The sequence below is a fragment of the Haliotis rubra genome, unplaced genomic scaffold (genome assembly GCF_003918875.1).
Source record: "Haliotis rubra isolate DU_JTF1 unplaced genomic scaffold, ASM391887v1 Scf182, whole genome shotgun sequence".
In the NCBI taxonomy this organism is placed as follows: Eukaryota; Metazoa; Mollusca; class Gastropoda; order Lepetellida; family Haliotidae; genus Haliotis; species Haliotis rubra.
In genome coordinates, this window is record NW_025765803.1 from 1,616,045 (window position 1) to 1,631,057 (window position 15,013).

Genomic DNA, 15,013 nt, shown 5'->3' on the forward strand with positions numbered 1-15,013 from the left:
ATCCACGACAGTCAAATAGTCCAATTGAAAAGCATAACGGGGAACATTTACTGTACAAAACATAAAATTGCATAAAATATAAGTTTTCTTAACTTTGTCATTACATGTCCTGATCCAAATAACCTGTGAAGTCTGTATGTACCAAACGAATGCTTAAGTAAACCACCAGAAGTAGCATTCTCTACTTTTATGACCTCAAGTAATTATACCGATATTTTACACCAGTGTCATTTTATTTGAAGCATGCAACAATCTTGAAAAATAACGTATCGAAAATTGTAAACCAATAGTGTGTGTTTTCTGCAAATTCATTGGTCGAGAAACCTTGTCGAACATAGTTCGATTCCCTGAATTACAAAAGCCGAATAACAGCCCAATGATACATAAGAATATGCACTACTTTCATTGCATAATAGAGGCTAACTCTATTTTGTGTGATGCTAATTTTTTTCTTGGTTCCTTTGATAACATTTTTGGAGATGATGCAGTTTTGGAGGAGTTCATGAATGATAAAGGTAAGTATTTCATTTGTTTACCTAACAGAACGCTTATGTGCTTTTTAAAGTATTGATTGAAGAGACGTTCTTTCAACATCCAAAATCTATCGTGGATATCCGCGATTCTGTTTGGTACACCTCACGGTGCGTTGGCAAAAATTCACTGTCACAAATGATAAAAAACATATCCAAGAATGGCAAGTTGCCACACACATTGCAGTAATTGGGATTAACATGAAGACATGTAAAATGTTACTCATCAAGTTGTATTAAAAACATGACTGAATACATTTTGTTGTATGTATTATATTGACAGTTGTTCATTTTGGAACATGACGTAACCTATCTCCCCCATCAGATAATAGCGTAACCCTTCTTGTTGTGTTTCCCGTGTCTGGGGCGACAGCGAACTAGACCACGAGAGGCTAACCGCATTACGACACACGATCTCGCTACGTCAAAGAGTTCATTGAGAAAACGCTTCTCACTAACTAAATTTTAGCGTTTAAAACCTCCGGCTGATGCCGTCGGTTTTAAACTAAATTTGCCTATGTTGAATTCCAATGAATCCCGGAAATTGAACAAACGAAACTATTTATCTTCTAAATACTAACGGAAAAAGTAAATGTGCACAACATATAATTGTTCCTCAACAAACATGTAGCAAAGCTCTTTGAATGAAATGTGATGTCACGTATCGCGCGTAGAGCGTGCACTTTATGCACAATGAATTTACCCACTTTTTGCATGCTTTTTGACACCTGAAGTTCACACACCTGATATTGAACATTGAAGAACGGTTCAGTATTCTCTTGCCTCTGAATGTTGTGGAAAACACGTTAATTACAACCTAAACTGCGTGCACGGCATGCCACGGCTTACAGAAAATAGGCATCTCCGAGGTTGGTATGGCCCAAAATAAAGTGGCCGGACATTTTGGTGTCCATCGAAACACGATCTCATCTCTATGGAGACGTTTTCAACATAATTGGAACACGACAGTTTTGCCTAAGTCTGGCCCTCCACGCGTGACGTCACATCAGCAAGACAACCACATTCAGCTAACCCATTTAAGGAATCGTTTACAGACTGCGTGTTTGGCTGCTCGGACCATTCCTGGCTTAAGTCCAATCAGTTCCAGGACTGTACGGAATCGACTCAGGGAACACAACATCCGGCCCCGACGGCCTACAATACCTCTAATTGTGCCCCAACGCCGCTGACAGGCATGTCTTGCCTGGTGCAGACAGCATTTACGGTACAGGAGACAAGATTGGAATCGTGTTTTGTTGACTGACGAGTCGAGATTTCATCTGGACACCTCAGATGGTAGGGCAATGGTGTTCAGACGGTTTGATGAACGGTATGCTGACCAGTGCGCTATGCAACGTGGACAGTTTGATGGCGACAGCGTTAGGGTATGGGGAGGGCGTCACATCGTATGGTCGGACACAACTTGTCATTGTCAATTGCAATCTGACAGATCTGCGATACAGGGATGAGATCATTGGGACTCATGTGCACCCGTTCATTCAAGGACAGAGACGTAAGGTTACACTTCAGCAAGATAACGCCCGTCTACATATCGCTCGTCTTGTGACAAACTGCCTGGGCATAACATCAAAGTATGCAGTTACTACGAGTATATTTCTCTGAATATGAAACAGAATATTCCGAAATGAAGCACTGAGAATCATCTTGTCGAGTCACCTTCTGTGGTAATGCGGACAAACACATCACAGAAACATGAGAAGTATGTCAGAAAGTAGTCAGTCTCACCTGGAAAATGATACAATGCAATAAATGCATCACAGACTTCAGGAAACAAAATATGCAAGAATCATTTTGTGTGTTTGAGAACGGCAGAAGTCCGCTATAATCAAATTTAGATATTAAAGTGCATAAAAAAGCAATTTGAAACCACATTTGCTCCTTAAAGTGACTCCCCGCTTCATGTCTACTGAAAGAGCTTATTTTGGAGACACTACCCATCCCCTTTCAGATGACGTAATCATAAGGACATAACTTATTCTACTGTTATCACTTATTCGTACATTATGCCAAGTGTTCAAACTTAATACTGAATAGTCACACTAGTAAACAGATTCAGCTTCATTATCTGGATACAGTGTTTTTGAAAGATTAAAATGGGAGTGTCCTTAAAAAACAGCCCCTGTCTAAATATAAATGAAGCAGTCCGAATTTTTGAATGTTGATTACGGGAAGTCATCCAAAACTATACTGAACATTTTTATATGATTTTTTCTATGGGCATACCATTATTGAAGGGGTACCATCTCGTTAACCACATTAACCACATTTGTGAAATTTTAGATATGGCTTTGCCAATGATTCCTTCAAAATAAAATGGAAGCTTTTCAAACATTGGACATCGAGAATATAGTTAGGCTGACTACTTTTCTAACGCCCCTCGTAAGATCGCTTTGGCACTAAGCAAGCTTTGTGCAACGGTGCCTTGGTGATGCTTAGGATTCCTATCAGACCGTAAATCCGTGAATGTCTGTGATAATTATTATTTTCTTGTAAGTATTAATTGTTCAAGTAATTTTATCAAGTGACCACTGATTACTGGGTGTTTGGGTGGCATTTGCATTAAGGCGATTAACACTATTTGAACATTGAAACAAGTATGTTGGTAGCAAATCGATGACTTTTTGAAATATTGAAAATAGTCATTATCCATCCGCCGATTTGGAACTTGGCATGAATGGTCACCGCGTCACTTCCGGGTTTTATAGTGGGTCTATAGTCGACCGTGGGTCTGCCGGAAGTTCGGCAGTTCATTTCTCTGGCCGCCTTACCCCAAAAGGACGTAAAAAGATTATCCTTTTTGCTACCCTGCATGGCTTTCAGCATTTAAGGTATCAAACAAACATGGATGGGGTGTTATTAATAATAATAATAATAGATGGATATTTCTTGTGCGTCATAGTCCTCCCAGAGCATGCTCAAGGCAGAGTCACTAGAGTTCATGAGGAAAATATGACAGTTCGTCAAAAAGACCATCAGAATATTGGCAGTTATAGGTTTTAGAATTTTTTAAAGGGGCACGTTTTGATTTATGACTCGAATGCTTCAAAATATGAAGCACTTTTGATGGCCGAAGGAAGATTGTTCCACAGGGTTGGTGGGCAAATTTGACTGATCTATGTCCAGAGTGTTTGAGATGAACTTGGGAAACTGAGAGAAGATCTTGATTCAGGGAGCTGAGAGAACAGGCAGGCAGGAACTAAATACCGAATTTCATCTCGTCCTTACCCACTGGCGTTCTAGAAACTTATAATTGTCAGTTCGATTTACAGATTGGCCCCGATTATGGTTCTAGGTTTGCGTGGGTTTCACGAAAGCAGCAAACATCGAGGATATTTATCAAATCAGAATACCCTATCTAGTCAAGCTGTTCAAACAGCGCTTCATTATATGCACACAACGTTAATAAACAAGCAATATCAGAACATCCAGTGTGCAGTGAATGATATCTTTTTTCACAACGTGAACATTAATATGTTTCCCAGCATTTCCCGATAATATCAGTTTGGCACTGTCTCCTGAAACAGAGGCACTGCTACATAATTATATGAGTAATAGAAGAAACTGACACAAAACAAACAGTAGCAAAGAGGTGTATGAAAGACAAATATGTCTTGATACTAGGGCACCCAGTTATCCTGCTTAATCTAGTGGTGTCTGTAGGTTCAAATCAATGATCGATCAATGACCATGATGCAGATAAGTCGATAAACACGACAATGATGGATCTCTTTTGTCAGTCATCGACAGAATTATATTCTTGAAAGACGTGTTTCACCAGATGTCACCTTTAGCAACATTAAAAAGGATAAAAAATGTTTTGGAATAAAAAAACATATCACTTACTAATCTCTGTACAAATAGCTAATGCTGGGGAATATTAATTGTGTTTTTACATTCATTATTGTATGCTATAATGTGACTTGATAACGTTTCGTTAATAGAATCAAAATCGTACTTTTTTTCTTGATCAATGGGGGTATTTATAAATAATGCGGGCAACGGGTAATAGTTTGTTAATTAAATGGAAGAAATGCTTCAAATATGAATTGACCAACTGACCTTGGAAATTTCATAACCCGAGTCATAAGTGCAGCTTCAAAGTCCCTCGTATTACGGGCCGTCAACTCACACGTGTTCTTACAGCTGAGCAGAACATTCTTTACGATTATGTACTTACGATTAGGATGCCAATGTTGTCAAAACATCTTCAGAGTGATAATGCAGGTAATTTATCTTGAAACCGAAAATATGTCTTACGTTTTTTACTACCCTTAACAATTTTCGGAATGTTTCGAGAGGGCTGACATATACTAATCACACTTTGCTAATGATCATAAAACTTCACAACTTTACTTAAACGTAGACTTATAATTTGAAATTGTTTCCATTTAAAACTGGATAAATAATTATATGGTAACCTTCTTTAGGCAAACAGTCACTTTAATCTAACCTTATGCCCTTGAGACATGTGTAACCATAAAAATGGTTTTAATGGCACCAATCAACCATTTTGCAAATCATGAAATGAGTCGTTGATAAATAAACAACACATGTCAATAGCAAGTATAGGATCCACAAGATGCAATGACATACTGAAACCTAGGATCCATGCTTACAATAAGCTTAGGTATTTATACCAAATTTGACCCTACTTAATAGTTTTCTGTTGAATCCATGATTTGATCCTTGTGTGAATAGTATATATGTGTACTCATGAGTAGTTACCCGAACCAAAAAGGAGACGGTTTTAGTACGTTTAGTCCTCATTGTAGAATGCGGAAAGGACTTTTGTGTTTTGAAATCGAAGGTTATTATAAATGTGTGAGTAAGAGAGTGAGTTTAGTTCGACGCCTCCTTTTGCAATATTCCAGCAATTTCACGATGGGGGGGACCAGAAATGGGCTTCACACAGTAAACCCATGTGAGGGTCGAACCTGGGTCTTCGGCATGATGAACGAACACTTTAACCACTGGGCTTTAACCAATGTGTGAAGCCCATTTCTGGTTTCTCCCGCCGTGATATTGCTGGAATATTGCTACAACCGGCGTAAAACTAGACTCACTCACCCAAAGACTTCCACTGTTTGTCTTATTGGCAATTCCATCTCCTATTAACGCCTTATACAACAGACCCCATGGCTTTATCCTCAGTCTTTTCTGTTTAATGTCGCACAAAACAATAGTCCTACTATTTGACAACATGACCCTATTAACCAATGCCCCTTTATACGGAAATGTTCAACAAACTGTATCTGATGATGTCGCCAGCGAACCCAATTATGGTTCGTTTAAATATCTTTCAGCATTGAATTACCCCCAACAATCAATGTCATGTTACATTAGGTAGAGGTTGGGGCATTGTCTGCAAACACTTACATCAATAGGTACCACTTCCTGATCACAGCATGAAGCATGTTGTAAGTGAAAATCATGAACGGCACACGAGCACACTACGTGGAGTTAATGATTTTGTTGGCTGCGTGCTGTTCTGTAGGTCATTTGCTATTGCCGTGTAATTTATACAAGAACGCCTTTCCTCTTTATCAGTTGCAAGTTCCGCCCTTCGTTGGCTCACACAGGTACTTCCTAAAGCGCATGCGCATGATTATGATGAGCTCCCAATTAGCAGTCATGCTGTACAGTTAGTGGAGAGTGTTATTAGTGGATTTGACACCTCAATTGACTGTCAGTCATGGAGTTTACTGCATCCAGTGTGATTCTGTTCCAATTTATTGTCGTCTTCTGTAACGGCATCAGCCCAACTACTATCCTGAATCTGGGTGGTTCATTCGACAAGATGCTTCAGGGGCATGGTTATGAGTTGTTGAAAGTTAAAACACTGGAACATTGTCACAGAATTTGTCTGTACTCACCGAAATGTTTGTCTGTAAATTGGAACGTGAAGACAAAGTATTGTCAACTGAACTCGGAAGACTCCGTTACTGGAACTCCTCTGACGATGTCCACGGGAGACTTGTATGTCCCTGCGCTGAGTTCCAACATCAAGGTATGTCATGTGATTAGTGTGTTTTACTACTGCATCGCCATTGTTAGTTAGTTAGATTGTTCCCCCCGACAGTGCAACGCAAGTCCACCTAAATATCAAAATGAAAAGAGTTCCTGACGTTCCCCCATATTTTTTTGTAACATTACAGTGCCTGGGGCACTTATCATACAACGTGGATCGACCCTATATACTGTAATTAATTTAGGGGCTTTTAATTTATTTTGTGAGTTCTCTAGTATTTGTTGTGTTAGGTTTTGTTAATAAGTTTGGTATATATTAATTTATACGTATTATTTGGGTGGGACACCCAAGCAGGTATCAATAAATTACATTCAATAAAACCCTATATTGGTTACACCTACTTGGGTTGTCATTCCAGATTTGAAGAGGTCATTATGCGACGATGTCGTATTGGCAATACTAGATATACTCATGAATACCTGTTAAAAGGTGAATATCCTCCGTTTTGTATCCCTTGTGTTGACAGAATCAAGGTCAAACATGTTCTGTTTGACTGTATTGTTTTTTTTATCGCAAGGCATAAATATTTCAATGTCAAAACAGTTAAGGATCTTTTTTACAATGTTAATTATCATTTAATAATTGAATAATTGAATTTTTAAAGGTAATAGTTTATTGCATAAATTTTTTTGAATAATATGTTTTGTAAAGAAAAATAATGGTATTTTAAACACGGTAGTATATATTAGAAACTGCGATTGTTAGTGGCTGTATCCTCGAAGGGGGTTAAAGTATCGTAAAATCATTGTCCCCCTGAGAGGGTACGTAAGTCCCAGAACACCAAAGTCTATTTAGCTCTACCAAACCTTTAATCGTACTATATTTGTTATTGTTAATAATGGCTAAAACTGTGCCTAAAAAGCCAGCAGCTGAAGGGATGGTGTAAATCCAGCTAGGGACCATGCAGGTCTATACTGATTTAATTTTATGTTAGCGTACTAGTTTAAAATTTATATCTGTGATGCTCTAGTACTTTTACTCTCCTTCGATGACAGGTTTGCATATTCTAAATTTATTGATTGTAATATTGTTATAAATTAACTTGTTCCGTCACGATATGGATGAAATATTGCCGATGTGACGTTAAATATTAACTCACTCACTCACTCACTCACTCACTCACTCACTCACTCACTCACTCACTCACTCACTCACTCACTCACTCACTCACTCACTCACTCACTCACTCACTCACTCACTCACTCACTCACTGTTATTTGAAATGGGGAAACGGAAAAAGGATATAACATCAACTAGTGTTTTAATTCCCAGACATCATCTTGATTCTTTTTTTTTCATATAACCACTGGTCACCACAGTATAACGCAAATCCTGCAGGAAGCAAAAGCACCGTAAATCCCCATGATCCCCGCTAAGGTGGTCTTACGTTGGTTGCTCGTGGTCTATTACCTTGTTTCATTGTACTCTAAATAATCTGATGAAAAATTAATTGTTTTAATACTAATATGGTTTGTTTTATGATTATACTGTGATACATACCTTACTGTATCGCTGTGCTTAGATGTAAATCTTTTACTCACACAAGTAATGTAGTTAGTTGGTTAGATGGCCACCTATGCATCACAGTTACGATATGACGTCACCCACCATTGACATCTACATCTGACTTATAGTCTGTTGACAAACCTAGATGAGGACGAATCTGAGATTCGAACCAACCATCATACCTTCTTCTAAGCTTAATTGTTGTACTTTTTGTAACCGTGCCTTTATTTATGGGATAAAAAAGAACTGGTAGGTTCGGAGTCAGTAATACTGTGTCCATGTTTAAACTGTGAAAGGATGGGTCATAGTGAACGACGGGAAATCGTTATATTTGACGCAAGCCAAATCAAAATAATGTACGAATACATTTATAATTTTCAGAAAATACGCCAATTCACACTAATGGTTATGTAATTTTTATATCTGAAAGTGTGTTTACGTAAGTTCATATGTTTACACGTCTATATCTGTGTATTCCTGGCCGGGTCTGTGTTTAATTCTGTTTGTTCTTCCTATCGTTTTTTCGTTTATGGATTATCGTGATCTATACGCCCTGGACATTCGTGTGAAGAACAATGAAGTTTAATTCTTTTTGTTAGGGTTTTTCTTTAAAATTAGTATTTCCTTTCAAATGTTTTCAGCCTTACTTGTAAGATTCATCGATTTCATTTTATGATTACCTGGGCAAGATATTATTTATGACGCTTATCCGTCATCTTTGTCATGGCTTGCTCCGCCATTTAACGCTATTGTTCTATTATACAACATCTCCACATGTTTTTAAACGATTCTGTCATCTCTCGCTTGGGGTGGCGGGATAGCGTAGTGGTTAAAGCGATCGCTCGTCCACATGGGTACAATGTTTGAAGCCCATTTCTGGTGTTCCCCCGCCGTGATATTGCTGGAATATTGCTAAATGCGGCGTAAATCGAAACTCACTCTCTCTTTATATCAGTCTAAGTAAACTTAGGATGAGTATTATTCGTTACACTGCTATACTGAGTCTAACAAAACCTTGTGGAAGGTCGCGTCAGGTAACCTTTGAGCGACCTATGACTGTCCAATCAAACGCGAGAATTTAACCGATCAGACAACGGCTACTATTTAGGATTCGGCGGGACTTACAAAATGGATTTACTCTTCCCCTCATCTCACAACAAATGAAAACCCGCATAAAACACAGATATATGACCTGCAGAATATACGCTGTGGGGTTTCTGTCGACTTGGTTATCATTAGCTAATATTTCCGCAAGCTGACATCCTTGAATACTGACAAAACGCATTTTCAGCGACTGTTTAAGCGATCGTACGGAAAATAGCATTCGGAATCGTACGGGTACAAAACTTTTTCGAGGTAAAAGTTCAAAAGGTATGTGCGAATGTCACCTTTCGTGATTTGATAAGCTTGGTTCTGATTGGTCAATTGAAAAGGTTACCTAACGCGACCATACTTAGACTCTCTTTATATCAAACCCTGTCTGACCTGCTCTCAAGTGAGTACGATTGACATCGTTTTTCACGTGCTTATACGTTTGTTTATTTTGCTTGTTGCGCTGTTTGTTCAAAGTATCTGTTCATCCTAAACATCTTTGGACCAGCGTTGTTGAACTCAACTTACCCTCTCAAAATTCTGGTGAAATGAAAACTGATTATTGTCACTCATGTTGGAAAAATATTCTCTACACAAACAACAACCCTGCTATACAAATAATGAGACCATCAGAACAATTATCTTCAATGACACTATGTTGCCAGGTGAGCTACAGTACATGGTATCTTCTTGGTGGTTTAAATCCAAGACTCCATGTACATAGTGAAACAGCATTGTGCATGAACTTGTGTACCGTTGAACACACTTTGTAAAACATTTGGCCAATGGACCCAGGAGCAAACACACAAAGGTGGATCTACACATATCACGAAACACAATTTTACAAATTCCTAACATTATTAAACCACTTTTTGTTTTTAGTCAATCATTCGATCACTTAATTGACGTGTTCTTGTGTTTAGAACCATGCATGTGTATCAAGCCCATGTCGATATGGAGAAGTTTGTATCCCTACCACGGCAACAACAAGTTTCGTATGCCTGCGTCCTGATATTGCAACAAGTACAGCATTTCCAACGACGGATCCAGCAACAACATCCTCACCTACTACTACTGCCACCACCACAACGACGATGCCCACATCGACCTTAACTGTAACGTCAACGACCATTCCTACTGTTGTCATGAACACCACACCAACCACATCTACTACTACTACTACTAATACTACTACTACTAATACTACTACTACTACTCCCACTTCTACCACCACCTCCCCTACTACTACCACCACCACTACCACCGCCACCACAACGCCTCCAACAACGCAAGGTAAGCAACACTACGTCATTGTGACATTATTAACTGATACCGTTATGTTACATCATCCAAAGGACATTGATGGCCAAGTCGTTTAAGGCACTGCAGTCACTCATGAGCTCGAATCCTGTATTCGACTAGATCATGTTCCTTGGTTTACTCGAGGGTTGTACGTACGATTTACAACACTTCGGGATTTCCTCATTTTGACCGACCCTCGTACGTCTCTCTCTCTCTCTCTCTCTCTCTCTCTCTCTCTCTCTCTCTCTCTCTCTCTCGTTCGATCGTACGATCGAACTAATTGCGTGAGTGAGTTTAGCACTTATCTGTCATTATCTGGACAGGATTCATAATAAAAATGCTGGACACTTGGCGTCCAAGACCTACTGTTGATTAAAGATATCACTTGATAACAATACTATTAGCGTTAATCATCGTTTACTTGTCTTTACCCTCATGGTTGTTTATAACTGGCTTCGTAATGAACGATATAATCAAATGATTCATCCTTGAATCAGTCGTCATCGTTTGGGGTAAGAATATACGTCTCAAGTAGCCTGTGTTTGGTGCAAGAGGTCTAAGCGGCTTAAACTCCGGTGTTCAGGATCAGTGACGTTGGTGAGGCATATCAAAGCATCCTAAATACAGGATAAATGCTCATGATGTCAATGACTAAATGCCCCGGTCCCGCCTACATAATATACAGCTGTCATACAGTGTGTAATTAAACCACATGGTAGGATTCACGCTATTCAACACACAAACAGTCTACGAATATTCTTTCTTCTACGAAAGTTCTTTGTTCCAGATTTATCGAGGTATTCAGATTCCTTCAGAAGAATTCAAGGATACGTGGTCTGGCTGCTCAACAACAAAACCTACACCGGCGTCAGCTCCGTATCAACGTGTGAGCGATACTGTGTACAGTACACGGTGTTCACGTGCAAGAGTTACGAATACTATTACGGAAAACAATGGTGTTTCCTGCAATCCTTTGTAAAGGATGATGCTCTCAGCGAATGGAGAGCAGATTCCAGGGGAGATTATTTCCAACGTTTGCGTTTTTCAGAACTCACAAAATAGTAGACTGCTTCTTCTTCGTCATAATGGGGATACGGTTCCAACTACTTTCTTTCCTGTGTCTAGCACAGAACGATTTGTGTCAGTAAGTGCTATGTCAAGTTGATCTAGACGCTCCTAACACTGCACAGCCAGTTGCGGTGCCTGAGGCTGCGGAAGAAGATGTACGCGGCTGCTCGAGACGATTTTCTCATCTGTGACTGCTGAACAAGCATTAAGAGTGTCTTATAGACGCGGGTGTCTAACTGCTGAACAGGAACAAAGAGAGTCCCTTAGAAGCCAGTGGTGTCTTAGGCCGCTGAAGAAGATGAACACGGATGCTTGAGACGATTTCCTCGTCTTTGATTGCTGAACAAGAATTAGAAGTGTCCTCTCGACGCGGGTGGTGTCTTAACTGCTGCACAATAAATATGAGTGTCCTATTGACGCCTTTGGAGTCTTAGGCCCGCTGAACAAGACGTCCACGGGTGCTGACGACGGTTGTGGCTCCTAATGATGCAGAATAACTGTGTGCATAATATGTCTATACATAGCTGTGTAATTATTAACGGTTTTTCTTTCTTGATGGAATTAGTGTTACAGATTTTGAGAGACCAACGTCAAATATACTCATGCAAAGAATGGTTGTCACCCCCTTCCCCACACACCTCACCCACCCCACACCCCCTCTCCAATTAAAAAAAATTGAAGGGGGTGACAACCATTATTGGCATGAGTATAGCTAGAATTTGTCAAAGTGCTTAGTTTAACAGCAAGAAAATAAACATGAACTGGAATCATAATTCTGATTGCCCCTAGGTGTCAGTTTCGTAAATCTATCAATTTTTACATGTTCTACCATTTTTCAAAAAGCCAGGAATTATCCACAGCATCAGAGATGGATATGTCCTATCTTAAAAAACAAGTTTATTCTCTGGAAGTACTTCCGTGTTTTCAAGAACATCAACTGAAACCAATCAAATAGTCCCGACTTTAACACAAAACAAATGTGAAACATTACCTTGGCGATTAATGATTTACAGCTTTAGCTTGTCATAAATGTATTCATAGTAATCTGACCCTTACACTCGAGATTGAATTAACATGACAACAGTGGTATAAATGGTAGCTTCTATTGTGTTCCAGTCCTGTCGTCGTATTGTTATTCTATGCTATTTATTGCTGTTCCATGCGGTTGATTACACTTTAATCAACGTTATTATGTAGGACTGTGATATTGATTCACACAGCCTACTTCATCACACCCGTGAAGGTCCGAGTTAGAATATTGATCTTCAGTAACCCATGCTTGTCGTAAGAGGCGACTTACAGGATTGGGTGGTCAGGCTCGTTGGCTTGGATGACACATGTCATCGGTTCCCAATTGCGTAGATCGATGCTCATGCTGTTGATCAGTGGATTGTCTGGTCCAGACTCGATTATTTACAGACCGCCGCCATAGAGCTGGAATATTGCTGAGTGTGGCGTAAAACTAAACTTACTCACTCACTCACTTTCTTCATCACCACTGAGCACTGTTCACATGTAAGCTGATCCCAGACATTTAAATAAATAAAAACCAGCTGGTAATAAACTCTGGGGCGTTTTCTGGTCCACATTTCAGATACACGTGATGCACGGTGTGCTATATGGCACGTTGACTATGGTTTGTTGGCTTCCTTAAGGATGAACGGGTACATCTGAACCAAATATCAATATATGTAACTAATCATCTCCATGTTCGACGAAATATTGATGAGCTCAAAGTAAGAAACACATTAGTCACTGTAAGCTTATGATGGAGAGTGTATTCAGGAAATGCATTCGATGAGTCTTGGAACCAGATAGAAAGTCATAATAGTGTTTAATATTTGGAAAATAATCCATTGTAACGTTATTTTTCGCATACACCTCTCAGAGATATGTGACGATCGTCCAAATTGTCCAGTTAAATAGATTATGGCCATGATAATTGCCGACCTAATCAGATTGATAGTCGTTATCTGCCTTTAAAAACTAGCAGGGTAGTCAAGCATATGGGATCCGGCAGACAGCGGGAAGAGCGCGGACAGACCGGCAGAAGGCAGACCAGAGGCAAGGAGGGACGAACACTGACCAGACAATCCAGCCATCTGTTGCCACGTTTTAGCCTGATTTCGCCGCCTTCCCCTGGTAGGCTCTGTGTCAACAGTTCACATAGTTTTTTCGATAATTAAACACCCATACTTTGTACGCTATTAAGTCTCGTGTTGATAAAAGAGTGCCATAGTGGTTACACCCAGGTCCTCATACACCTTAAAGTCACCAATCCTTCTGTTGACTGGATGATGTGGATGACGTCGCTAAAATCGGTTCCTGAAAAGATGGCGGTCCTCGATTGGATGGTTTGTCGCGTTTTGCTGGAAGCAGATAATTTGTCTCATGGTGCGCGCACATTCAAGGTTGTTACCACATGGCTTTAGGTAGGTATCCCTCACTGTATCCTCTGGGCGCTGATGTCATATATCATTATTGTGATATTTTACTAAATGTTGCATCATTGTTGTGGTATATTATGCTAAATGTCGATGTCAAATGGCGTAAATTAAGGACGCGAATTACACTTCCTGGCTTTTAAAGTAATGCCGTACATATTTAGGAGACCAAATTTACATTTTCACATTCGGTCTGGATGGCTGCGTTTGCTGGAAACTGATTTCAGTCAATTATATATTAATTAGGGTTTATTGAAAACTTGGTAAACTATCTAAATCGTGATATCGTTAATTTTCTAAGTAAGCTTATTCGCGAAGCAGTACAGTTGGCGTTTCACAAACGTGTAATTTTCTTTAGCAGAGGGAGGAGAGTTGTCGGGGTAATAACGACACCGGTCTGATTTCTATATCACAAAAAATGCTGTCTCAATGATAAACATGATCGTTAGTGTATATTTGCTCGATACATGTTATTGGGGCGCGGTGGGCGAGCTGGCGAAGGCGGCAGGCTAGTGATCCAGCGAGGTTGAGGTGCCGGGATCGAGCCCACCAGTGACCGGGTGTAAAAACCTTGGAGTTAACTTTGTGTGCAGACTCTTTCAGTGTTGTCACAACCCCTAGTGTACAGTTCACAACCCTGTGCACACAACCCACGAATCCGTTGCTATTTGACCAGATGGTGGCCACATGACCTAGTTGCGGATACAGCAACGTGCAGTGAACTTGGACAAAGTACTGTGACTATGTGTCCCAGTCCACCCAGCTGTGAATGGGAACCTCGTTAGGATGAGAAAGCCACAATAACTCGGTGCGGCTAGTGGCAGCAAGAGGTGTATACTCCCCAGGGAGTTGAGATTGATAATACGATGTGTCATTGAGATTGACATCCAATGATCGAGGGACAAAATACCAGCGCCTTAAGCATGTACTAGGTGCGTGGATGTGTGCGCTATATAAATATCCTATAAAAATATTATAATGTCGTATGTATTCACAGTGTATATATTCACTGTATCCATTAT

General features: G+C 39.8%; 1 long non-coding RNA gene across 1 annotated transcript; it reads left to right on the forward strand.

Annotated features, from left to right (window-relative positions):
- Positions 1-4,960, forward strand: LOC124273559. The gene is made up of 3 exons (XR_006897684.1): positions 1-10; positions 1,120-1,124; positions 4,848-4,960. It is a non-coding gene; the product is annotated as an uncharacterized LOC124273559 (long non-coding RNA).
- Positions 4,961-15,013: the final 10,053 nt, after the last annotated feature.